Source organism: Bos grunniens, chromosome 18 (genome assembly GCF_055505025.1).
Source record: "Bos grunniens cultivar Pamir isolate PY7600 chromosome 18, Bosgru_T2T1.0, whole genome shotgun sequence".
In the NCBI taxonomy this organism is placed as follows: domain Eukaryota; kingdom Metazoa; phylum Chordata; class Mammalia; order Artiodactyla; family Bovidae; genus Bos; species Bos grunniens.
The window spans coordinates 32,193,876-32,218,739 of NC_141182.1; the positions used below are offsets into that span (position 1 = coordinate 32,193,876).

Genomic DNA, 24,864 nt, shown 5'->3' on the forward strand with positions numbered 1-24,864 from the left:
CACCATTTAATCAAGTTTTCTATTTCCTGGAGCCTGGATAGAGAGAGCCTCAGAATCCTTCTTACTATGTTATAGTAATCAGGCCATAATTACCTGTTGCTGCTGCTGCCGCTGCTACATCGCTTCAGGCGTGTCCAACTCTCTGTGACCCCAGAGACGGCAGACTACCAGGCTCTGCTGTCCCTGGGATTCTCCAGGCAACAACACTGGAGTGGGTTGCCATTTCCTTCTCCAGTGCATGAAAGTGAAAAGTGAAAGTGAAGTTGCTCAGTCGTGTCTGACTCTTCGGACCCCATGGACTGCAGCCTACCAGGCTCCTCCATCCATGGGATTTTCCAGGCAAGAGTACTGGAGTGGGGTGCCATTGCCTTCTCCATAATTATCTGAGATCCACAATACTCTTGAGATGATGAAGAGTGATTAAACAGAGGATATTGGTTAAAATGCCTGGCATGCTTTAATATTTCCTGACCAACACAGGAGTGAAGACTGATAATCTATCATGGGCAAGCCACAAGGTCACAGTCAAAATACATACAGTCACTCTAAATATTTGAATGGTAAGCCTTTGACTATGTGGAACACAAGAAACTGTGAAAATTTGTTAAAGAGATGGGAATACCAGACCACCTCCCCTGCCTCCTGAGAAATCTGTATGCAGGTCAAGAAGCAGCAGTTAGAACCAGATGTGGAACAATGGACTGGTTGTTGGGAAAGGAGTACATCACGGCTGTATATTGTCACCCTGCTTATTTAACTTAAATGAAGATTACATCATGCAAATTGCTGGGCTGGATGAAGCACAAGCTGGAATCAAGATTGCTATGTGAAATATCAGTAACCTCAAATATGCAGATGACACCACCCTTATGGCAGAAAGCGAAGAGAAACTAAAGAGAATCTTGATGAAAGAGGAGAGTGAAACAGCTGGCTTAAAACTCAGCATTCAAAAAATGAAGATCATGGCATCAAGCAATGGAAAAAGTGACAGACTTTATTTTCTTGGCCTCCAAAATCACTGCAGATAGCAACTGCAGCCATGAAATTAAAAGATGCTTACTCCTTGGAAGAAGAACTATGACCAAACTAGACTGCATATTAAAAAGCAGAAACATTACTTTGCCAACAAAGGTCCGTCTAGTTAAAGCTATGTTTTTTCCAGTAGTCATTGTATGGATGTGAGAGTTAGACTATAAAGAAAGCTGAGCTCCAAAGAATTGATGCTTTTGAACTGCAGTGTTGGAGAAGGCTCTTGAGATTCCTTTGGAGATCCTTCGGTTTGATTGGTAATCAAACCAATCATTCTAAAGGAAATCAGTCCTGAATATTCATTGGAAAGACTGATGCTGAAGCTGAAACTCCAATACTTTGGTTACCTGATGCATAGGAATGACTCATTTGAAAATACCCTGATTCTGGGAAAGATTGAAGGTGGGAGGAGAAGGGACAAGAGAGGATGAGATGGTTGGATGGCATCACCAACTCAATGGACATGAATTTGAGCAAACTTCAGGGATTTGGTGATGGACAGAGAAGCCTGGCAAGCTTCAGTCCATGGGATTGTAAAGAGTCTGACACAACTTAGTAACTGAACTGAAGTGAACTGAAGAACAAAGGAACGTGACTGTTCACATATTCCTTTATATACTTTCAAGACTAAAGCAAGTGAAGAACATGATATGAGTGCTGGCAGGTATGCACTTCAGATATAGTTGTCTCTGAAAAAGGAGCATTCAAGGTGTGATTGGAAGGAGTATGTAAGTATCAGAATAAAACTCTGTTTTAAAGAAAAGAAAGGAGGTATGAGGAGTGAGAGAAAGTGCTTGCTGCGGAAGATGTGTATCAGCAGTCACCCAGAGTGTCCTCCTTCATGATGCCTGCTTCTGGGCATTTTTACTGCTTTTATCTCTAATTTTACCATTTGGATAGTTTTTGATGCCTTGGTCTATTCAGTGGATTTATTCCTTTTGAAATGTACAATATAGGATAATGTTCAGTGGTTTTGTTTCCTAGAGACCCTGGTTTCTGTGTTTGAATTCCAGGTCTACCGCTTATTATATGTGGCTTTCAGTTCAGTTCAGTTCAGTTCAGTCACTCAGTCATGTCCAACTCTTTGTGACCCCATGAATCGCAGCACGCCAGGCCTCCCTGTCCATCACCATCTCCCGGAGTTCACCCAAACTCATGTCCATCAAGTCGGTGATGCCATGCAGCTATCACATCCTCTGTCGTCCCCTTCTCCTCCTGCCCCCAATCCCTCCCGGCATCAGGGTCTTTTCCAATGAGTCAGCTCTTCGCATGAGGTGCCCAAAGTATTGGAGTTTCAGCTTTAGCATAATTCCTTCCAAAGAACACCCAGGACTGATCTTTAGAATGGACTGGTTGGATCTCCTTGCAGTCCAAGGGACTCTCAAGAGTCTTCTCCAACACCACAGTTCAAAAGCACCAATGCTTCAGCACTCAGCTTTCTTCACAGTCCAACTCTCACATCCATATATGATACTGCATTAGTCATTACCCCCCATATCCTGATCGGACATCTTGTCAGCTCTAGGTTTAGATCAATAAAATTTTCTAACATGTACTTGGAAGCTCAAAAAAAAAAAATCCATTTTACTGTTGGAAAAATAAGCTTCATAATGAGGTAAAATTCTGATTTTGTAGATGACTTGTTTATTTAACCTCTGCTAAAGACAAAAATATGATTTACTGATTTTGATTCTCTAGTAAAAAATCATGTCACCTTTTAATAAGCAACTGATTACCAAATGCTGGGGTCTTCAGTCTCATAAACAAGGATTATGGTTAAAATATATTGAAAGAAGAATTTAAATATAAAAATCAATAAAAATATGTAAAAAGTAATATAAATCAAGAGTAAAAGCAATTCATTCTTGAGGCTTTATAATAACATTTATAAACTATTCTCAACCCGTTGCCTGTTTCTGAATAGAAAAGAGCAGTATTGAAAAAATTAACAAAGCAAGTGTGGTCATAAATAACTAAAAAAATAATCGTAATAGCTACCATTTACTGAGTACTTGGAAGCTCAGATTACTACAAAGAACAAGTTGTACTTAGCATTGAAAGCATTCCAGGCAGGAGACTTATTCTTTTACATAAATTATCATATTTAATACTCAGCAATCCTTGGAGCTTTGAGTTTTAATGCCCACAATTTAGAATGAGGAAGTGGAAACTCAGAGAGGTTGACTCATTGTGCCAAATCACAATTAATATATGATTGAGTTTAGATCATATTGAATTCTAATTTTGGTGATCTTTCCACTAAACTGTGCTGCCTCTTCCAAACACAGAAAAATACTAAAATAAATTCTCTCAACTATCTTGTCCATTGGTTGAGCATTAATTATTTTTTGAGGAGAATTGTAGGCCTTTCTTTTTTAATGGATCATCCCCAAGGTGGTCCTCAGCTATTGCTCAGGGTAGAGTTAATAAGTGCTGGCATTTAAATTCTTGCATATTATAGCAGAGACTGTATGACTGAAAGCCAGGGCTTATTTTCTGTGAGCAATGTTTAATCAAAAGTGACCCATAATTTCAAGCTCCAATGCCTACCCCCACTTTATTAACCAGACACTTATTCGTTTTGGAGCCTCTTCACTCAGGTTTAAAATACAGTGGGTGATCCTTAGAGAGGCTGTTTCTTTATCCCCTATCCTCTGGCTGCCCTTTCTAAAAGCTCAGGAAAGAAACTTCCATCCTTTAGTTTCTTAATCTTCCATACTTATGACAGATGAGTCAAAAAATATTAGACTGGCTAGTGAGGGTTTGCTTAGAGGAAATAAAGAGTTTGTGGTATATTTATGCACATACATGCATGTTTGTCTGTCTGTATGTTTTGAGAAGGAGCAAGAGAGCTTTCAGTTCCATTATTATCAAAATGCAGCCTTTTTTCCCAGCCTATATCAAAGCCACCTTCCTGTTCAGCCCAGTATTCCAACAGAATTCTCTAGCATCTCAGCAAAGCGGGATACTGTAACTGACTACAATTCAACAGGGTGTATTCTGCATTAAACCACATGGACAAAATGTACAGATTCTGCCCAACCTCCCCTGTGACTATATAAACATCAACATTTAAATTTATATATATATACACACACACACACACACACACACACACACACACACATAAACTAACCCTATATCAATAAAGTGGTGCAGTTGCTCACAATATTTTCAAATTATATGCCCACCTCCAGGCATCTTCCCTCTTCTTTTCCCTTTATTCTTACTTTTTCCCTTTGTATATGTTACTTTTTTATGTTACAGATCTGCTTTTATTAAAGGCTTGAAAGAGTAATTTTCACCATAGAACAGGATATAAAACAACCAGAGGACTGTCTTACAACTAGAGGGAAACTGACATCCAGAATAACATACGGAGAGATGGTTAGCTATATTTTATGGAGGAAGAATTGACAAGAGCTAAGAAGCAAGAGAAAAAGAGAAGTGCAAACAGGGAAAGAGTCAAGGAAACAATCCAAACTGATGTCAGCTTTTTTTCCCCCCACTTGGGCCACTGTATGTTAAACTTTTAAGTGGATTTCTTCAATTTATGCAATCAGGAGCAAGAGACCCCTTTGGCTTGCTGTAATGGAAGATACTGGCAGGCATTGGTACCTTGTGCTTCTTCTGAAAACAGTGTTTGAATTTAAAAGGCCAAAAAGTTTGAATCCTGTTATTATATAACTCTGTTTGTCACCTGTGAAACATCTTGTGAAAGAAATAAATCCCCATTGTTAAAAATGATTAGTGATGCAAATGCAACAGGTTCAAAAAAAAAAAATAGTGATGATCAACCTTGTAGATTTATCAGGATTTTGAGAGTCACCTGTGTCAAGGAAAATGCCTTTGTTTTCCCTACACATAACTCAACTGGGAATTTAGAAATACTGAATTAATTTGGACCCCTGTATTGTGATTTGTCAGCTCAGTGTATCAATGTAGAGAAATCTAGAAAACCCCACTTGGGTTCATTCCATTTGTCAGTTACTGACAGTTTCCTTCAAACTCTTCAGGCATCCAAGCGTGCTGTGCTGTCCTTAGTTGCTCAGTCGTGTCTGACTCTTTGCGACCCCATGGATTGTAGCCTGCCAGGCTCCTCTGTCCATGTAATTTTCCAAGCAAGAATACTGGAGTGTGTTGCCATGCCCTCCTCCAGGGGATCAAGCCCAGGTCTGCTGCATTGCAGATGGATTCTTTAGTATCTGAGCCAATAGTAAGATGTTATTGTGATGGTGTTTAAAAGAAATCAAATGTTCTTTAGATTATTAGCCTAGGATCAATCCCAGACTTAAGATATTGAATTAAATTACTCTTCTGAGGTGACCTTCCTTTAGGATTGACTCAGAAGGACTTCTGCTGGTAAATAAGATTTGGAAGTTAAAAAGTTTTTGCCTGTTTCATCTTGGTTTGATACCAGAACTATTATTCTGTTGGCTCCAGCTGTAGTCCTCTTCACATTTCTTTATGTCCACAGATGCAGTCAGCCTTAAAGTCTAACTCCTTCTCCAGTCCATCTTTCTTACTCATTGTTGAATAAACAAATATTTATACACACCTGTATATTATAGTGCTGATTAACAATATTAATGATAAGATTAATATTAAAAGATAAAAGGGAAAGAAAATGTCAAAATTCAACAACAGCAGCCATTCTTAGATAAATTTTGCAGTAAACTGTCCCTTTTGTTAATTTCTCAGTTCCCTTATAATACCACCATTACTTTCCACAGTCCTTTCATAAAAATCTCATTCTACTGAGAAGTAACATTGAAAGAACTTGGGCTCTTCTCAAGTTCAATGCTGAACTCACTGGTACTCATGGTGGGTTAGAATCTTAGATTATGCAGGATATTCTAGGGATTTAGGGGCTGTCAAGTAAAATGATAGGACTGCAAGAGACAGTAAAATGTAACAAGCTTTACTGAGTGATGCTTAGGTACAATTGAATGAGAAAGAAAGTTCCTTAGAGCATAAGACTATCCAGAAGCCTATGACAAGGACACCAGAATGGGGAACCGATAATGGAACTCCTGGAGGAGAGGGAAATGGCAGATAGGCTTTATATGTCAAGATGATATTGCTGAGCTGCAAGGCAAGGAGTCTGTGCCAGACAGCTCTAAGGGTAGGAATGATTTGGTTTCTTGTTACAAGACTATCTTATTGGTGGCTAATGATGCTGGGTGAGGGATGAAAAACAAGCAGACTCTAAATAGTTAAAAATTTGCTTATTTGGGTTGGTTTTTAAATACTTGATGTGTAAAAATTTGAGTTTTTTACCTGCAGGCTTTTGAACTAACGGGTCTCAATCTGCAGTGAAGAAATAAACAAGTAAGCTGGGACCAACACACAGAGGCCACCGTTGGATTATTTATATAGCAGATTCATAAAGAATTCAGACAATCAGAGGCTGACACCAGGTTCCTAGATAAGGACAATTGAAAATATATTCTGTTCCTTTTGTTTTTTAAACTTTAAGGGAAAGAAAGGGGTGCATAATTTGAAAAAGGCTGGGGCTAATATATCACTATTTATCAAATCTTGGTGAAATGATCCTTAACTGAGTAATATTTGGGCATCATAACATATGACTCTCATGCCATTATCAATATTGAGCAATTAATAGCATATCTTAGAACTGATCCCCTGGAGAGGGGAATGACAGCCTATTGTAGTATTCTTGCATGGAATATACCATGGACAGAGGAGCCTGGAGGGCTACAGTCCATGGGGTCTCAAAGAGTCAGACACGACTGAGCAACTTCCATAATATTCCTTTTGGAAGATAAATAGGAATGCCATATTTAAAGCAGTGGCACCCCACTCCAGTGCTCTTGCCTGGAAAATCCCATGGATGGAGGAGCCTGGAAGGCTGCAGTCCATGGGGTCGCTGAGGGTCAGACACGACTGAACGACTTCACTTTCACTTCTCACTTTCATACTTTGGAGAAGGCAATGGCAACCCACTCCAGTACTCTTGCCTGGAGAATCCCAGGGACGGGGGAGCCTAATGGGCTGCCATCTATGGGGCCGCACAGAGTCGGACACGACTGAAGCCACTTAGCAGCAACAGCAGCAAAGGACTATAGCTACTAAAAGTGTCTGGGGAGCATTAACTTGCAGTAAATACTAAACCAACTTAAACAACTTGGCCTCATTTGCTCTTTCATTTAAGTTTCCCATCACTATACATCAAACAACTTGTCTAGCAGTCTCACAAAACAACCCATTTGGATTTATTCATCATCGTTGTTGTGTTTTGATTTTAAACAATCTTAGAGCTAGCAATCTATCAGTGCTGTCTTGGGATGCCTTTATGTGTCTTTCTTAGTAAACTCTTACTAATGTATCAGAGTGAACTCATTTGTTGCTTCCTCCCTCATAAAGTTTTCTCTGACTGTCCCAGGCAAAATGAATAAATGTTCTCTCTATATTTCCATAAATCTTTACTCATGGTATTTTTACAAGAATGTTCCTGCTTCATATTATAATCAATTTGTTATGCTTTTGATACTGTAGACTCACCTCTTCCTATTTCTTCAAGGGCATGCCTCTCATAAAATTGAATCTCTATCATCTAGCATAGAGTCTGACACACAGAGACACTTAAGATTTGCTATATTAATGAACTGTATTGATGTTAGTAACACTCTAAAATGTTTACCCTAATAAAATATGACTAGTAAGTTGCACTGAAGGAGAAATAATAATTATTTTTTTTATTTTATAAAAGGAATGCATTCAGATTAGCAAAACAATATAAAGCAAATCCTTTTAAGTGTCATGAATGAACTCCATAATATATAAAAAATGTGGTAATATTTCAAAATATTCTGTGACTCACCTTTCATTCTTTGGGGAAAGTAGAACTAATTGCCCAGAAAGTTCTGTCCCACAATTCAATACAGGAGTTCCTTTTTGGATGGCAGCAATAATTCTCCATGTCATGAAAAACCAATGTCATTGGAATTTGCCCTTGAGAAGAATCTGACAATTGTCAGAGTAATGGAAAAAGTCACTCAGGGGCATATCTGCGATTGCCTGTTACAGATGTGAGTACATCCACTTTACCTGCACATGCAACTTCTAGAATTTCTTATAATTTACACCATCTGTTGTTCTGGATCCTTTGTTGATTTGTGCATCATTTGGAAAGCAGAAGCAGAACACCTGCCTTCACAGATGTTTCAAGGTTTAACCTGATGCCCAGATGTAAACTGATTTAAAAGAAAAATAATTGGCTAAATTCCAGGTGAATAAAAAAATGCAACCTTAAAATTTCCATCCACATATTAGATAATCAGGGAATGGTTTATTCAAGATCTGCAGACCTAATTTCTTTTTTCTTTTTTTTTGGTTGCAGACCTAATTTCATTTTTAGGTTCATTCTGATTACCTCGGTTCTTTTTTTTGTTATATAGAATAAATTTCTAGATCAGACTTCCCCTCTCATAATATCAAACACAGAGCCTCAATCCTGGAGTAAAACCTTACTTGATGGTGTACACACATACATGAAAAACCAAATGTTTTCATATTGTCTATGAATGCAAATTAGGAAGATACTGGGACTCTCTCATTCTTCTCATCATGAATGTCACCTATTCATACAGATTTCTTTGGTGAAACTATAAAATAATCATAATCTCCAGGTAATATCTCATGTATATCATCCATTCACACTTTGCCATTTATCACACTTTGAAATTGTGTTTGTTTTCTTGTTTTATTTTCCATATGTTCCATGAAAGTTAAGCTCTAAGAGAGGCAGACCTTTTCAATCTTGATCACATCAGTATTTTCAGTTTTGAGAAACATGTCTGATAACTAGTAGGCACTTAACAAATATTTATTCAATGCATAGAGAAACTATATAAGAGTCAAAGTAGGAACAAAAATGGCATATCTGATTTACATTCATTAATTCTTCTTTTCTGAAGAATCTCTGTCCAAATTAAATGGAATATGACCTGCATAAACAATTTTAGATTTCCAGTAGCCCCATCAAAAAATGAAAAACAGGTGAAATTAATGTTAATGATATTTTTTCTAGCCCAATAGATTAAAAATATTAACACTTTAACAAGTAATCAATGTAAAACTATGTAGACATATTAAATATTCTTGTACCAAGTTACAAAAATGGTGTGTATACTTTGTAATCATACCACATCTCAACTCAGATGAAACACGTGCAAAATGCTTTATAACCACGTGTGTGGCTAGTGGCCACTGTATTGGACAGAATGGATCTAGATTAGAGTCTGTATTGGAGTTCAGTGTAAAAATAAGATGAGACAGTAGAACTATTGGTTATAATTTGGGAAGTCTAGAATGGAAAAGTGAGGATTTGAAACAGTAGACAAGTTATGTTTTCAACACAAAGACTGAGTTGATTGGCACTATGCTTAAGGAAAAGTAATGTCATGCGAAGAATTGAGGGTTAGTACCATTCAGTAAATGAGAAATAATAAGCATTTGAATTAAGACAGTGACATAGAATGAGAAAGATGGAACAGATAAATCAGACTAGGTAAATATTCTCAAGTAGGCATCCATTCAGTATAACATCACAAAATCTTTATATTTATTTTTTATCAATAAATATTTCCAGGTTTCATTTAGAATGATTTGCTGTGATAATAGCAGTTAAGAATTATGAATCTTTTCACTCATAAAAGAAGTCTTCTTGTACCTTTAAATTACAATCAAATGACAGCAAACCTGCTGAAAAGCAAATTGATGAATGAAATATGAGCATAACATTTAAAAAAATCGCACCTCATTATATCAAACTCAGTTGGAGGCTTAAAGTTAGAAGTCCTTTTTGAGACTAAATCTTTATGTTCAACAGAATATAGGAGAGACTCCATAAAAACAGTGATTTGCCACCCAAATGCCACACCTCTCATCTCTGCTCATACAGAGTCAACAAGTCCAGAAAGATTGCCTCAGACCTTATTTCTTGTGTAAATGCATAACATTTCTGTGGGCCTATAATGTACCAGACATTGTTTAAGCATGTTACCTCACAGAGAACTTAGTTACCTACCTTCCATCTCATTCCATCTCAGTGTCAAGGGATTTAAAGTTCTTTTTTCAATTTATCCCTTTTTACTAAAAAAAAAAAAAAAAAAAGTTACTATATGCAAAAGACTATAAACCGCTCTATGTATAGAATATTTAATATATGGTGTTTTGTTTATTCTTTGCAACAACCTTATAATCTAAGCACCATTGTTCACATTTTCCAAAGAGAAAACCAAGCCTGAAAGATGTTAATTAGCTTCTCAAAGTCAGAGCAAATGAAGTAGAGAAGGGATAAGAACACCATTGATATGGCTTTTTAAAAACAATCATATCAGATATCCTTTACACTGTAAATAATCCAATTTAAGGTGACCATCTTCAGGGCAATGCCTATGAGAGTTTCAAAGAAGAGATTGTCAGTAATGTTAAATTCTACAGAGAAATTAAGGAAAGTCAGAACGGAGGACATCTGCTTAATTGCATTTCACAAAGAGGTCAACTTTATTTTGTAACTTCTGAAGCAGTATTCTTTTTTATTGATGTATAAATGGAATATGACCTGCATAAACAATTTTAGATTTCCAGTAGCCCCATCAAAAAATGAAAAACAGATGAAATTAATGTTGATGTACAAAGTTGGGTTAGTTTTATGTGTACAGCAGAGTGATTCAGTTATACATTATATGTATCAATTATTCTCCAGATTTTTTCCCTTATAGGTTATTATGAAATATTGAGTATACTTCCTTGTGCTATGCAGTAAGTCCTTCTTGGTTATCTATTTTCTAGATAGCAGTTACTCTCAAACTCCTGATTTATTAAATGCTTATTCATATGTTACTTTATATGTTACTCTCAAGCTCCTGATGTATTACTCCTCCACTTTCATGTTTGGTAATCATAAGTTTGTTTTCTGTGTTTGTGGGTCTATTTCTATTTTATATATAATTTCATTTTTATCTTTTTTTTTAAGGTTCCACATTTAAGCAATGTCATTTAATATTTGCCTTTCTCTGACTTACTACATTTAATATGAAAATATCTGTGTCCATCTATGTTGCTGCAAATGGCAATACTTCATTCATTTTTTATGGCTGAGCAATATTCCATTGTATGAATATACCACATCTTGGAATGGGAAAGAAGGAAAATAGCCAGTCATTGTGAAGTAGATGTTGATTGAACAAAAGTTAATATAGATGAGATTGTTCAATGGGATGAGATGTAGATGAGATCTCTTGTTCGATGGGAATGTCTAAAACTCCTCCATCTCTATGCAACTACTGTGATTAGACTTCTCAAGGAATTCATTGAAAATATTGGTGATAATATAAATTGTTTTAATTATTATCCAATTAAAGCCTGATCTACTGGATAGCTGTAGATATTCACAGTCAATGGTGACTTAAGAAGCATTTAATATAGCACTTCTATTGAAAAACTTCCATTTTCTCTGGTATCTAGGAAGAGCATGAAATTTTGTATCCTGGGTTTAAATGATCATCCAGTATCTTTTTATTTATTTTAATTGTTAAATGGATGAAAAATATTTTAATTGTTAAAATTAATATAATGCAACTTTTGGTGCTGCTCTGAGGTTGGAAAAGAAGCACTACATATATATGGGTATATATAAAGAATAAGTTATATATTTTATATAATATATCATGATTTGTTGATATAGTATCTACTTTCCCTTTCCTTTTCCATTAAAAAAAAAAATCTAGTAATGGCCCATCCACTTATAAAACAACTATATGGAAGGCAGCTATGCTCATCACTGTACCGCCAGCTCTTTGTTTTTTAGACATCATAGTTATTCATGCTTAACTCTCAGATTCCCTAAAAATACTTTTGAAAAAAAATTCTTATAAGAGAGAAACAGCTACTCAATAACTTATATCCATTGAAATAAGATGTCATTTTGCAAAAGCAAGGAGTCTCAGTAGCACCAAAGAAATTTTTTAAAGTTGAATATTTTATGGCTCCCATTCACCCCCAAATCAAAGTCTTTTCTATCCTGAACTATTCAGGGAAATTTATATTATTTATTCAGCAGATGCTTTTAATTTCAGAATCAGTTTTGTACTAATTATTTCTTACTGACTATTTTTAGTGATATGGGATTATCATCTCCTTCACTGGAAATACTAGGCTAATTAAAGCAAAAAAAAATTATTGTGTACATACATGTTGAGTAAAATCTAGTCCTCTGAATAATATTAGACATTAACATTTAGTTTGTATTGATATAAACTGATGAATTTATGTAAATGAGAGAATATTATTTATATAACAAGAAAAATATCATCTACTCACATATTAAGATCTTATTTATTAGTTACTGTATTTTGCAGGTCCTTCATCATATCACCACCCAAACATGGGGGTTTTGTATCATTGCACCATCATTTACTGGTTTACTAAACTTCCTTTAGCCCCAGTTACTTCCTGTGCACAAAGTGTTAATTGTGATAGCCACCTCACAGCCTTATTGTGAGATTCAAAAGGGATCCATGCGCAACATCTTGGAATTGTAATTTGCCACATAATCATAAACATTAGCTGCTATTATTTAATAGCTTTGGGAATTCTATAACATAAATATATTTGATGCATAGTTTAGGAGATACAAAGCAAAAATTAGGAGCTATGGAAAAAGAAAAGGCAGTTATCATGAATATAGCAGATCTTGTTGCCAGTTTTATGTGAGTGAAGTTATGCATTCTAATTTTTTTCTACAAGCCTAAATAAAATTGACATTTAGAAAAGTCACAGTGACTTGACTCATTGATTTAGATCAACTCTAAATAAGTTTTTTTTTTTTTTTGGCAGAGACATTTTAGCCATTAGCAAGTTTGACTCTTAAAAGGCCCTGTCTCCATGGGTGAAGATTTACTGATACAAGGAACTCATATAGGGATCAAATAGAAGCCATTATGTGCAACAAAGGCAGGAAAATGAATAAATGTAGTACTATTCCTATTATAATTACATAGCCAAAGCTAATGCATGTGTATTTATGTAAATGATCAGATATTATTATCACATACTGGATGGATAAGCTTGTGATTAGTGACACTTGTGAAATTCAGAACACTAATCATAATTACTAGCAAGACAGTCATATGGAAATTAGTTAGCCTTTGCACTATAATACATTATGAATTAACACATTATTCTTGGCTTGCAGTAAACTTATTTCCCAAATCGATATAATTTATTTCATTAAACAATTTAAGCAACCACAACCCTTAGATAAAGTTTTGGGGATCGTCTGGAAGTAAGCCAATGTCAAGATTAGAAGGTAACAGTTTCATTAGGCTCTTAATCATTATCTGTGTGTTTTCCTATCTTGAGTTTATACAGATTTATATTCACTTTCCTAGGTGGCACTAGTGGTAAGGAACCTGCATGCCTGCTGATGAAATGCAGGTTTCATATAAGAAATGCAGGTTAGATCCCTGGGTGGGGAAGATCCCCTGGAGGAGGGCATGGCAACCCACTCCACTATACTTGCCTGGAAAATCCCATGGACAGAGGAACCTGGTGGGCTTCAGTCCAGTGGGTCGAAAAGAGGCAGACATGACTGAAGTGACTTACCATGCACGCATATTCAGTTTATGTACTTACAGAGAAAAAGACTAAAAAACTATGTATCCTGTGATTTATAAAGCTTTTAGTCTGCCCTGGCATGAATACATATACTTAATTCTTTAAGAATAGTGAAGAATGCAAGAGAAATTTTCAAAGTTATGTTTTAATTACTCTGCTCTAGCACAAAAGGAGTATTTTTTTAATCCAAGTTCTGAAAATTCCTTATAAGTAATTATTATACATCTCTACATTTTTCCTTTTTTATTTTTTTATTGAAGTACAGTTGACATACAATATTATATGTTTCAGTTCTTTTACATGGTGATTCAACATTTATATACATTACAAATTTACCACCATCATAATTCTAGTAACCATCTGTCATCATACAAAATTATGACAATATTATTAATTTTCTATGCTGTACATTATATCCTGATGACTTATGTTATAACTTGAAACTTGTTGTTTTCTTTTTTTGTGGCATCTTTGTCAGGTTTTGGTATTAGGGTGATGGTGGCCTCATAGAATGAGTGTGGAAGTTTATGTTCCTCTGCAATTTTCTGGAAGAGTTTGAGTAGGATAGGTGTTAGCTCTTCTCTAAATTTTTGGTAGAATTCAGTTGTGAAGCCATCTGGACCTGGGCTTTTGTTTGCTGGAAGATTTCTGATTACAATTTCAATTTCCGTGCTTGTGATGAGTCTGTTAAGATTTTCTATTTCTTCCTGGTTCAGTTTTGGAAAGTTGTACTTTTCTAAGAATTTGAAAGCTACAGGCCAATATCACTCATAAACATAGATGCAAAAATCCTTAACAAAACTCTAGCAATCAGAATCCAACAACACATTAAAAAGATCATACATCATGACCAAATGGGCTTTATCCCAGGGATGCAAGGATTCTTCAATATCTGCAAATCAATCAATGTAATACACCACATTAACAAATTGAAAAATAAAAGCGGTGAAGATCCCTGTGCCTGGCATGTGGCAGTGGTAATAATATCACTAAATAAAATAAATGCTGTTAAATAAAATAAAAGAAAAATAAAAGCCATATGATTATCTCAGTAGATGCAGAGAAAGCCTTTGACAAAATTCAACATCCACTTATGATAAAAACACTCCAGAAAGCAGGAATAGAAGGAACATACCTCAACATAATAAAAGCTATATATAACAAACCCACAGCAAACATTATCCTCAATGGTGAAAAATTGAAAGCATGTCCCCTAAAGTCAGGAACAAGACAAGGGTGCCCACTTTCACCATTACTATTCAACATAGTTTTGGAAGTTTTGGCCACAGCAATCAGAGCAGAAAAAGAAAGAAAAGGAATCCAAATTGGAAAAGAAGAAGTAAAACTCTCACTGTTTGCAGATGACATGATCCTCTACATAGAAAACCATAAAGACTCCACCAGGAAATTACTAGAGCTAATCAATGAATATAGTAAAGTTGCAGGATATAAAATCAACACACAGAAATCCCTTGCATTCCTATACACTAATAATGAGAAAATAGAGAAATTAAGGAAACAATTCCATTCACCATTGCAATGAAAAGAATAAAATACTTAGGAATATATCAACCTAAATAAACAAAAGACCTATATATAGAAAACTATAAAGCACGGGTGAATGAAATCAAAGAGGACACTAATAGATGGAGAAATATACCATGTTCATAGATCAGAAGAATCAATATAGTGAAAATGAGTATACTACTCAAAGCAATCAATAGATTCAATGCAATCCCTATCAAGCTACCAATTGTATTTTTCACAGAGCTAGAACAAATAATTTCACAATTTGTATGGAAATACAAAAAAACTCGAATAGCCAAAGCAGTCTTGAGGAAGAAGAATGGAACTGGAGGAATCAACCTACCTGACTTCAGGCTCTACTACAAAGCCACAGTCATCGAGACAGTATGGTACTGGCACAAAGACAGAAATGTAGATCAATGGAACAAAATAGAAAGCCCAGAGATAAGCCCACACACCTATGGACACCTTATCTTTGACAAAGGAGGCAAGAATATACAATGGATTAAAGACAACCTCTTTAACAAGTGGTGCTGGGAAAACTGGTCAACCACTTGTAAAAGAATGAAACTAGAGCACTTTCTAACACCATACACAAAAATAAACTCCAAATGGATAAAAGATCTAAATGTAAGAGCAGAAACTATAAAACTCCTAGAGGAGAACATAGGCAAAACACTCTCCGACATACATCACAGCAGGATCCTCTATGCCACCTCCCAGAATATTGGAAATAAAAGCAAAAATAAACAAATGGGACCTAATTAAACTTAAAAGCTTCTGCACATCAAAGGAAACTATAAGCAAGGTGAAAAGACAGCCTTCAGAATGGAAGAAAATAATAGCAAATGAAGCAACTGACAAACAACTAATCTCAAAAATATACAAGCAACTCCTACAGCTCAATTCCAGAAAAATAAATGACCCAATCAAAAAATGGGCCAAAGAACTAAATAGACATTTCTCCAAAGAAGACATACACATGGCTAACAAACACATGAAAAGATGCTCAACATCACTCATTATCAGAGAAATGCAAATCAAAACCACAATGAGGTACCTTTGCATGCCAGTCAGAATGTCTGCGATCCAAAAGTCTACAAGCAATAAATGCTGGAGAGGGTGTGGAGAAAAGGGAACCCTCTTACACTGTTGGTGGGAATGCAAACTAGTACAGCCACTATGGAGAACAGTGTGGAGATTCCTCAAAAAACTGGAAATAGAACTGCCTTATGACCCAGTGATCCCACTGCTGGGCATACACACTGAGGAAACCAGAAGGGAAAGAGACACGTGTACCCCAATGTTCATTGCAGCACTGTTTATAATAGCCAGGACATGGAAGCAACCTAGATATCCATCAGCGGACAAATGGATAAGAAAGCAGTGGTACATATACACAATGGAGTATTACTCAGCCATTAAAAAGAATACATTTGAATCAGTTCTAATGAAGTGGATGAAACTGGAGTCTATTATACAGAGTGAAGTAAGCCAGAAAGAAAAACACCAATACAGTATACTAATGCATATATATGGAATTTAGAAAGATTGTAACAATAACCCTGTGTACGAGACAGCAAAAGAGACACTGATGTATAGAACAGTCTTTTGGACTCTGTGGGAGAGGGCGAGGGTGGGATGATTTGGGAGAATGGCATTGACACATGTATATTATCATATGTGAAATGAATCGCCAGTCCAGGTTCGATGCATTATACAGGAAGCTTGGGGCTGGTGCAGTGGAATGACCCAAAGGGATGGTATGGGAGGGAGATGGGAGGCGGGTTTCAGGATGGGGAACACAAGTACACCCGTGGCAGATTCATGTAGATGTATGGTAAAACCAATACAATATTGTAAAGTAATTAGCCTCCAATTAAAATAAATAAATTTATATTTAAAAAAAGAAACTTGTACCTTGATCTTAATCCCCTTCATCTATTTTACCCAACCTCACAGTATCTCTGTCACTATGAATATGTTTTTGTTTTGTTTTGTTTGTTCGTGTTTTTTTTTTTTTAGACTTTTCATGTAAAGTGAAATCATGAAGCTTTTGTCTTTTTTGTCTAATTTCACCTAGCATAATACCATCCCATAATACTAGGTCCATCCATCTTTTTACAGTTATCAAGCTTTCATTCTTTTATATGGTTAAGTAACATGCCATTATAAATATACCACATCTTCTTTATCAATTCATCTATTGATGGACACTTAGGTTTTTTTATTAAAATATATTGGCTATTGTGAATAATGCTGTGATAACAGAGGGCTGTATATATCTTTTCAGGCTATTGTTTTTGTTCTCTTTGGGAAAATATCCATAACTGAAATTTCTGGATCATATGATCGTACTATTATTGTTTGAGCACCTCCCTACTGTTTTTCATAGTGGCTGCGCTACTATGTGCTGTGCCTCCTTCTTAGCATTTGTCACACAGGGCGTGTGGGTCTGACTAGACCACATCTCCACCCCTCCTATTCATCTCAATGCGGTTCTTATTCATTATATCCTTAGTCCTAGGAAATGTGTTCTGCTAATCTTCAGGTCACTCTCAAGAGACAGCTGTTTTATATGGAGTTGTAGTTTTGGTGTGTCCACTGAAGGAGATAAATTCGATCTTTCTGCTCTACTATCTTGAGCCAGACTCCACATCTCTTCATTTTAAAGTTATTTGAAAATGCCTTTATCATTCTGCAATAAAAATGATAAGGTATAATCTCTCTTTCCCCCTCTCTCTTTAGCTTTTTTTTTTTTTTAATTAACAATAGCTATTTCTCACTGGAACAATTTTTGTTTGGCAATAAATTTGAAGACATTTCCAAAGTCAGGGAAAAAATGAGGGGAGTAGGGGATTACAAAATTATAAAATGCAAGTTGTCTTGTTAAAGCATAAAATGACTGCAGCAAATGCCACTCCAGGGGAATAGTGCCTTGCCACTGATTTTTGCTAATGGAAACACCTGACTGACTCCAAGGAGAATGTTGCTTCATGATCACTAGGGCGATACCATTATTCAGAACCTTAGTATGATTTTAACACTAAGGAAATAGTTTTATGGCCAATGATGCTAAGTTCTCTTGGGCAATGAACAACTCTTACAAGATTCAGGAGTATCAGGTAGAAGAATCTTCATCCTTAAATTCAGACTATGAATCTTGATTATTATTATTATTTTTTAAGAGCTTAAACAAGCAACTAAACTTTTCTGAGTACTTTGGGGTTTTGAAATTCTCTCTTAGTTACTCACCTAGATAACCTAATAATTATGTATTCATGAAAAAATTATTTATTGTTTAATTTGTTAATTCATTCAGGAAATATCTGTGTAGTGGCTTCCATTATATTAATAAATGTATGGCAGCTCTATGAAAGTTTTACTACTGACTACAAACTTTAGTTTAGCTGATTGGTCATAACATTTGTTTCAACATATTGACATATAAGTCTTCATTTTCACCTAGTTGGATTGTATACTCTAGGGCTCCTGTATGAAGATAGTTTGCCCTTTCCCAAGATTATAAATGTATATTTCATTAGAATCCTAGAGTCTGTCTAACAGGTCATATTTTTTATTTCATAGCATATTTTCATGTTACTGATTCTGTGATATTTGTTAGCACTTTAGTAAAAATTGTGTCACAGTTTCTAATGAAAGCATCTTATGTTATCTCTCTGACATACTGATATCCATTAATTTCCCAACACTTTCTCTGATATACAAAGTGTAAAGTGCTGAGCAGAGTGCTAGGGGAGGGGGCATTGTGGTGTATCTGACATTAGCTCTCGTTCTTTCATTCACCAAAGAAGTACTGAGACATGAATATAGTTTATTCTAGCCCTGGATATATAAAGATTAAATAAGTCAAGATCTATATATTTAGAATCTTGTACTTTAAAAAGGTAAGATGAAATATTAGGCAACTACCACTAATACAAGAGATAACATTGAGTTTCTATCAAAAGGGCAGCTCAAATAGTAACAGAAATTCTTTCAAAATAAAAACCAGTTGCTTCTAAAATTGACATATTTATTTGGCATCCCTCACAGACATTAGTCAAATGTTTCCTACCTAAATAATTTAATGCTTTTATATTAAAAATAAAACAGTATTAATTTGTCTATCTAAATAGGGAACTATCCTGGAGTATATACTGTTGTGCACTGTTGGTTTTGTTTTTGTTTGTTTGTTAGTTTTTCCTTTTAATATGGATACAACCTGGTATGTGGGATCTTAGTTTTTGACCAGGGATGGAACCCTTGCCCTTTGAAGTGGTAGTACAAAGTCTTAACCACTAGACCACCAGGTAAGTCCCATATCCTGGAATATCTAATAATGATATATTCTAAACTACAGATATTAGGTGTCAGTTTACACACTCAGAGAAATAGGTGTAATCACTGTCAGTTTAGGACAAATATAGCTTCTTTGCTCATTTGCTACAGTATAGCAACCTCAAAATTAATTTAGGTTTCTTTTTATTTTATCAGGGTTAGCACATAGTATATAAGGACTGAAATCAAAGAGAGATTGTAATAGAGGAGACTTATTATTATTATTTGCTTGGCATTGAAGAAATTTGCAAACCTATCTCCAGTACACTCCAAGTTTATCTGCAAATTCTAGACTCTCATTTATTTTAAATACTGTATTGAAAAATAATTGCTAACATTTGTTGAAGGCTCACATGAAGAGCTCTCTTCTAGGTTTTTCTGAGGTCTGTCTTATTTAATTCTGAGGATCATCACATGAGGCATTTTTCACAGACGAGAACTCTGAGTCATAAGAAGGTTAAGCAGCCTCTGTGAACCAGAGCCTGGCTAAATTTCACAGTCTGAGATATTTCTTCCCTGGTAGATGAGCCACAAGATAAGTAGTTATGGAGGAGCTACAAGTCTAAATTCTTAACCAACAGTAAGCTGTTGTGCACATGAAACTACTTTGCAGTCAAGTCAGCATATTTCACAATCACTTCTTTTTTGCTTTCTCTGCAGCATCCACACATGGGCCTGCTTAATGTTAACCTACACATGGAAACATGATTTAACTGCAGCTGAAGTGGTACTTTTTCTCCTGCTCAGTGTTACTGCTTCTGAAGGAAGAAGTAACTTTCTGTGGACTATAATGCACAATTTTTAATACTGTATTATACTTGTATGCTTCAGAGGTCTTAAGAAATTGACAGTGTTCATCTGATCTTTGTCTTGGTACTAGGATAGTGTGTGCAGTAGACTGTAATGCAACGGAACTAGTAACAGAATGAAACTTGAAGTAAAATATGCCTAAACAACCATTCCTCCTTAAATGAGTCATATAATATATTGTATATTATATCAGTCTAGTTTAAATCAAAAGTGCAACTATCAAATATGTTATTTTTAGAGCAACTTTAAGATAAAGGTAGCATGTGACCATATTCAATATTTCTTAGGAATTTGGTAGAAAAATGGCTTCATTTGTAGAAATTATTATGTTTTTATTTATTAAAATTTGATGCCCAGTAATTTCATATTAGTGCTCAATACTGTTCTGAGGTTGGGAAAAGTACCAAATCATTGTTTGGAATCTTAATTGAGGATCTGGATACTAAAAAATTTTCAAATGTATGAGAGCACAATAATGGACATTATTCCTGTATATACATTTTATATTTTATTTATTTATTTTGAGGAATAAACTGTCAATTTTATTGGGCTCAGACTAGAAAACTGTGGGTCTTGAGGACCTCTGTGAATTTGTCAGTTTTCTTCTGTATATTCTTTTCGGCCTGCTTCCATGGCCTCATAAGTTGCTTTTTCTGATGATGGATCGTGGCCTTCTCCTTTCTCTTCTCCTCCAGGGTGACTGTTACCACCTGGTACTTCCAACCAACCTCATGAGCTGGGTGGCATAGGTAGGCAAACTTCTGTGTAGGCTTTAGACACAAAACCTTGAGGGCAACAGCAACCACCATTTGCTTTTTCTTGTCATAGGGTGGCAGGATCCCAGCAAACATCTTGAGGTGGTCCAGGGCATCCTGGCCTTGCTTGGTCTTGTGGAGCAGCATGTCCCCCACGGCTGGGACTCAGAAGTGGTAGGGGCCACGAGAGGGGTTGGTGTTCATTACTTGTGGAGGAAGGCCAGATACTTCAACTTATTCTGTAGAAACTGCCAAAATGTTGATGCCCTCACAGCACACAAACACAGCCTTCTCACTGACCTGGAAGAACCACGACGGCTGCCGGGTGGCTCAGGAGGTGATCTCAGCCATCTAGCACCAGGACCTGCCCTGCTGCCGTCTTTAACAGTTGCCTAGGCTGAAACCATTTTTTTTAAGTGATTGAAAATATTCTAAAATTTGGGTATGATAAGTTTAAGAATGCGTTCTGCATGTGACTATCTCCAGCACTGTAAATTGAAATTGTGTGGGTCCAAATAAATTAACTAATATGTAAACTTCATCTATTCCTTTCTGTTTCAAAATGCCACACCTAAACTGTTATCCAAAGCCAAAAAAGAGAGTAGTCAAATGAACTGAGAGGAATTATCTGCTTATTTAACTGTTTACACATATAATTTCATGTGTGGAGAAGCTATTTCTGAAAATGTATAGCTATTTTTATCATTTTTTTTTCATTTGATGGTTACTCATAACTAGCTGAGACATTCATGAGAATTTCACTTTAGCAATTATGTTTGTGAGGAAATATATTTACCAGGAAAATTTTTATGTTGTTCAATTATTCATGCATGTTAAGTCTCTTCAGCCGTGTCTGACTCTGTGTTGCCTTATGGACTGTTGTCCTCCAGGCTCCTCTGTCCATGGGATCTCCAGGAAGGGACACTGAAGTGGGTTGTTATGCCCTCCTCCATAATCTTCGTCGAGATCTTCTGGACCCAGGCATTGAACCCACATCTTTTATGTCTCCTGCATTGGCAGGAAGGTTATTTATGACTAGCACCACCTGGGAAAGCCCATCCATAGAGCAGATAGGAAGTCAAGTAAGTTGTCAGGTACTGAACAAATTCCCACTCAAACCTGACAGTCTCTAACTCCCTGAACTTGGGTAAAGAAGAAAGGGATTGTAAACCTTGAGTAGATACTAAGATCAAGCACACAGGAATATGCATTATATGATTGAATTCTATGTGCTAGACAGTCCCTGTCTCCTCTTAGAAACCTCCCATGCAGAATAATATATTTTATTGTGTCTCTCCTCTTACATCATTGCCGTCTCAGATATTTGCCCAGTTTATTAGCATGAAAACTGGGATTCAGTCACTTAATTTTATCGTATTGCCTTTTCTGTTTAGTCCTGGCTCTGCATTAGCTCTTGCTACTACTAGTTTACTTAACAGGGGGACATGGACTAATCATCAGCAAAAGTGATTGCCTTACATAGCCAGGAGATAAAAAGGTTTTAATCAATACTGATTATTGATTATTTGTAATTGTCATTTAGCCAGGGTAATTCACTGGGCTTTCAATCCTCCTCTTCTAAATATGCATGTGTCAGTATAAGTATACTTAGAAACACATACTAGAACTAACATTATCTATGATAAATATACCTTTCCAGTTTTCAACAAATATTTTTGGGAATGGAACATTGATAAAAAAAGGATGAGTTAATCATACTTGTTATTGATCTGTGCATGCCCCCCATCTGGTTTGATCAGTTTCCTTTTCATCTCTCTCCTCTCATGTCTCTCGTCTTCTATTGACAATGATCCTAAAAATTTTAATGTATATTTGTTAAAATTGTCTGAATATATTTAAAATTTACATTAACAACATTAAAAATTTTTTTTTTGCTGATTAATATGGTTTTAAGATCTATGCTTGGAGAAGGCAATGGCACCCCATTCCAGTACTCTTGCCTGGAAAATCCCATGGATGGAGAAGTCTATGGGGTCGCTAAGAGTTGGACAGGACTGAAGTGACTTAGCAGCAGCAAGATCTATCCTTGATGCTGCTTTGTCAAACTCTAGTACACTTCTCCCTGCAACATTTTGTTTAAGAACAGCTACTCAGTTCAGTTCAGTTCAGCTCAGTCATCTCCGACTCTTTGCAACCCCATGAACCGCAGCACACCAGGCCTCCCTGTCCATCACCAACTCTCCGAGTCCACCCAAACCCATGTCCAGTGTGTTAGTGATGCCATCCAACCATCTCACCCTCTGTCATCCTCTTCTCCTCCTGCCCTCAACCTTTCCAAGCATCAGGGCCTTTTCAAATGAGTCAGGTGGCCAAAATATTGGAGTTTCACCTTCAACATCAACCCTTCCAATGAACACCCAGGACTGATCTCCTTTAGGATGGGCTGGTTGGATCTCCTTGCAGCCCAACAGACTCTCAGGAGTCTTCTCCAACACCACAGTTCAAAGCATCAATTCTTCTCTGCTCAGCTTTCTTTACAGTCCAACTCTCACATCCATACATGACCACTGGAAAAACCTTAGCCTTGACTAGATGGACCTTTGTTGACAGAGTAATGTCTCTGCCTTTTAATATGCTGTCTAGGTTGGTCATAACTTTCCTTCCAAGGAGTAAGCATCTTTTAATTCATGGCTGCAGTCACCATCTACAGTGATTTTGGAGCCCAGAAAAATAAAGTCAGCCACTGTTTCCACTGTTTCCCCATCTATTTCCCATGAAGTGATGGGACTGGATGCCGTGATCTTCATTTTCTGAATGTTGAGCTTTAAGCCAACTTTTTCACTCTCCTCTTTCACTTTCATCAAGAGGCTCTTTAGTTCTTCTTTAGGCTCTTTAGTTCTTCACTTTCTGCCATAAGGGTGGTGTCATCTGCATATCTGAGGTTATTAATATTTCTCCTGGGAATCTTGACTCCAGCTTGTACTTCCTCCAGCTCGCATTTCTCATGATGTACTCTGCATATAAGTTAAATAAGCAGGGTGATAATATACAGTGTAAGTGCACTACTTTTCCTGTTTGGAACTAGTCTGTTTTTCCATGTCCAGTTCTAACTGTTGCTTCCTGATCTGCATACAGGTTTCTCAAGAGGCAGGTCAGGTAATCTGGTATTCCCATCTATTTCAGAATTTTCCACAGTTTATTGTGATCCACACAGTCAAAGGCTTTGGCATAGTCAATAAAACAGAAGTGAAGTGAAGTTGCTTAGTGGTGTCTGACTCTTTGCGACCCCATGGACTGTGGCCTACCAGGCTCCTCCCTCCATGGGATTCTCCAGGCAAGAGTACTGGAGTGGGGTGCCATTTCCTTCTCCAGGGGATCTTCCCGACCCAGGGATCAAACCCAGGTCTCCCGCATTCCAGACAGATGCTTTAACCTCTGAGCCACCAGGGAAGCCCCAATAAAGCAGAAACAGATGTTTTTCTGAAACTCTTGCTTTTTTGATGATCCATCGGATGTTGGCAATTTGATCTCTGATTCCTCTGCCTTTTCTAAAACCAGCTTGAACATCTGGAAGTTCACAGTTCATATATTGCTGAACCCTGGCTTGGAGAATTTTAAGTATCACTTTACTAGCGTGTGAGATGAGTGCAATTGTGCGGTAGTTTGAGCATTCTTTGGCATTGCCTTTCTTAGGGATTGGAATGAAAATTGACCTTTTCTTGTGGCCACTGCTGAGTTTTCCAAACTTGCTGGCATATTGAGTGTAACACTTTCACAGCATCATCTTTTGAGATTT

The 24,864-nt window shown here is 36.5% G+C and overlaps 1 protein-coding gene and 1 pseudogene across 3 annotated transcripts in view; one reads left to right on the plus strand and one right to left on the minus strand.

Annotated features, from left to right (window-relative positions):
* Window positions 1-21,643, plus strand: part of LOC147353361 (uncharacterized) — a 64,355-nt gene extending 42,712 nt beyond the window's left edge. The window contains exon 3 of one of the 3 annotated variants that reach the window (XM_086349554.1): window positions 21,048-21,643. The gene's annotated coding sequence lies outside the window, so the exon portion shown is untranslated. Of the gene's footprint in view, window positions 1-20,202; window positions 20,713-21,047 lie in introns of those variants that run through there. The other 2 variants (XM_086349557.1, XM_086349553.1) reach the window with 2 other exon arrangements.
* On the minus strand, window positions 20,904-21,254 carry LOC147353362 (large ribosomal subunit protein uL13 pseudogene; annotated as a pseudogene).
* Window positions 21,644-24,864: the final 3,221 nt, after the last annotated feature.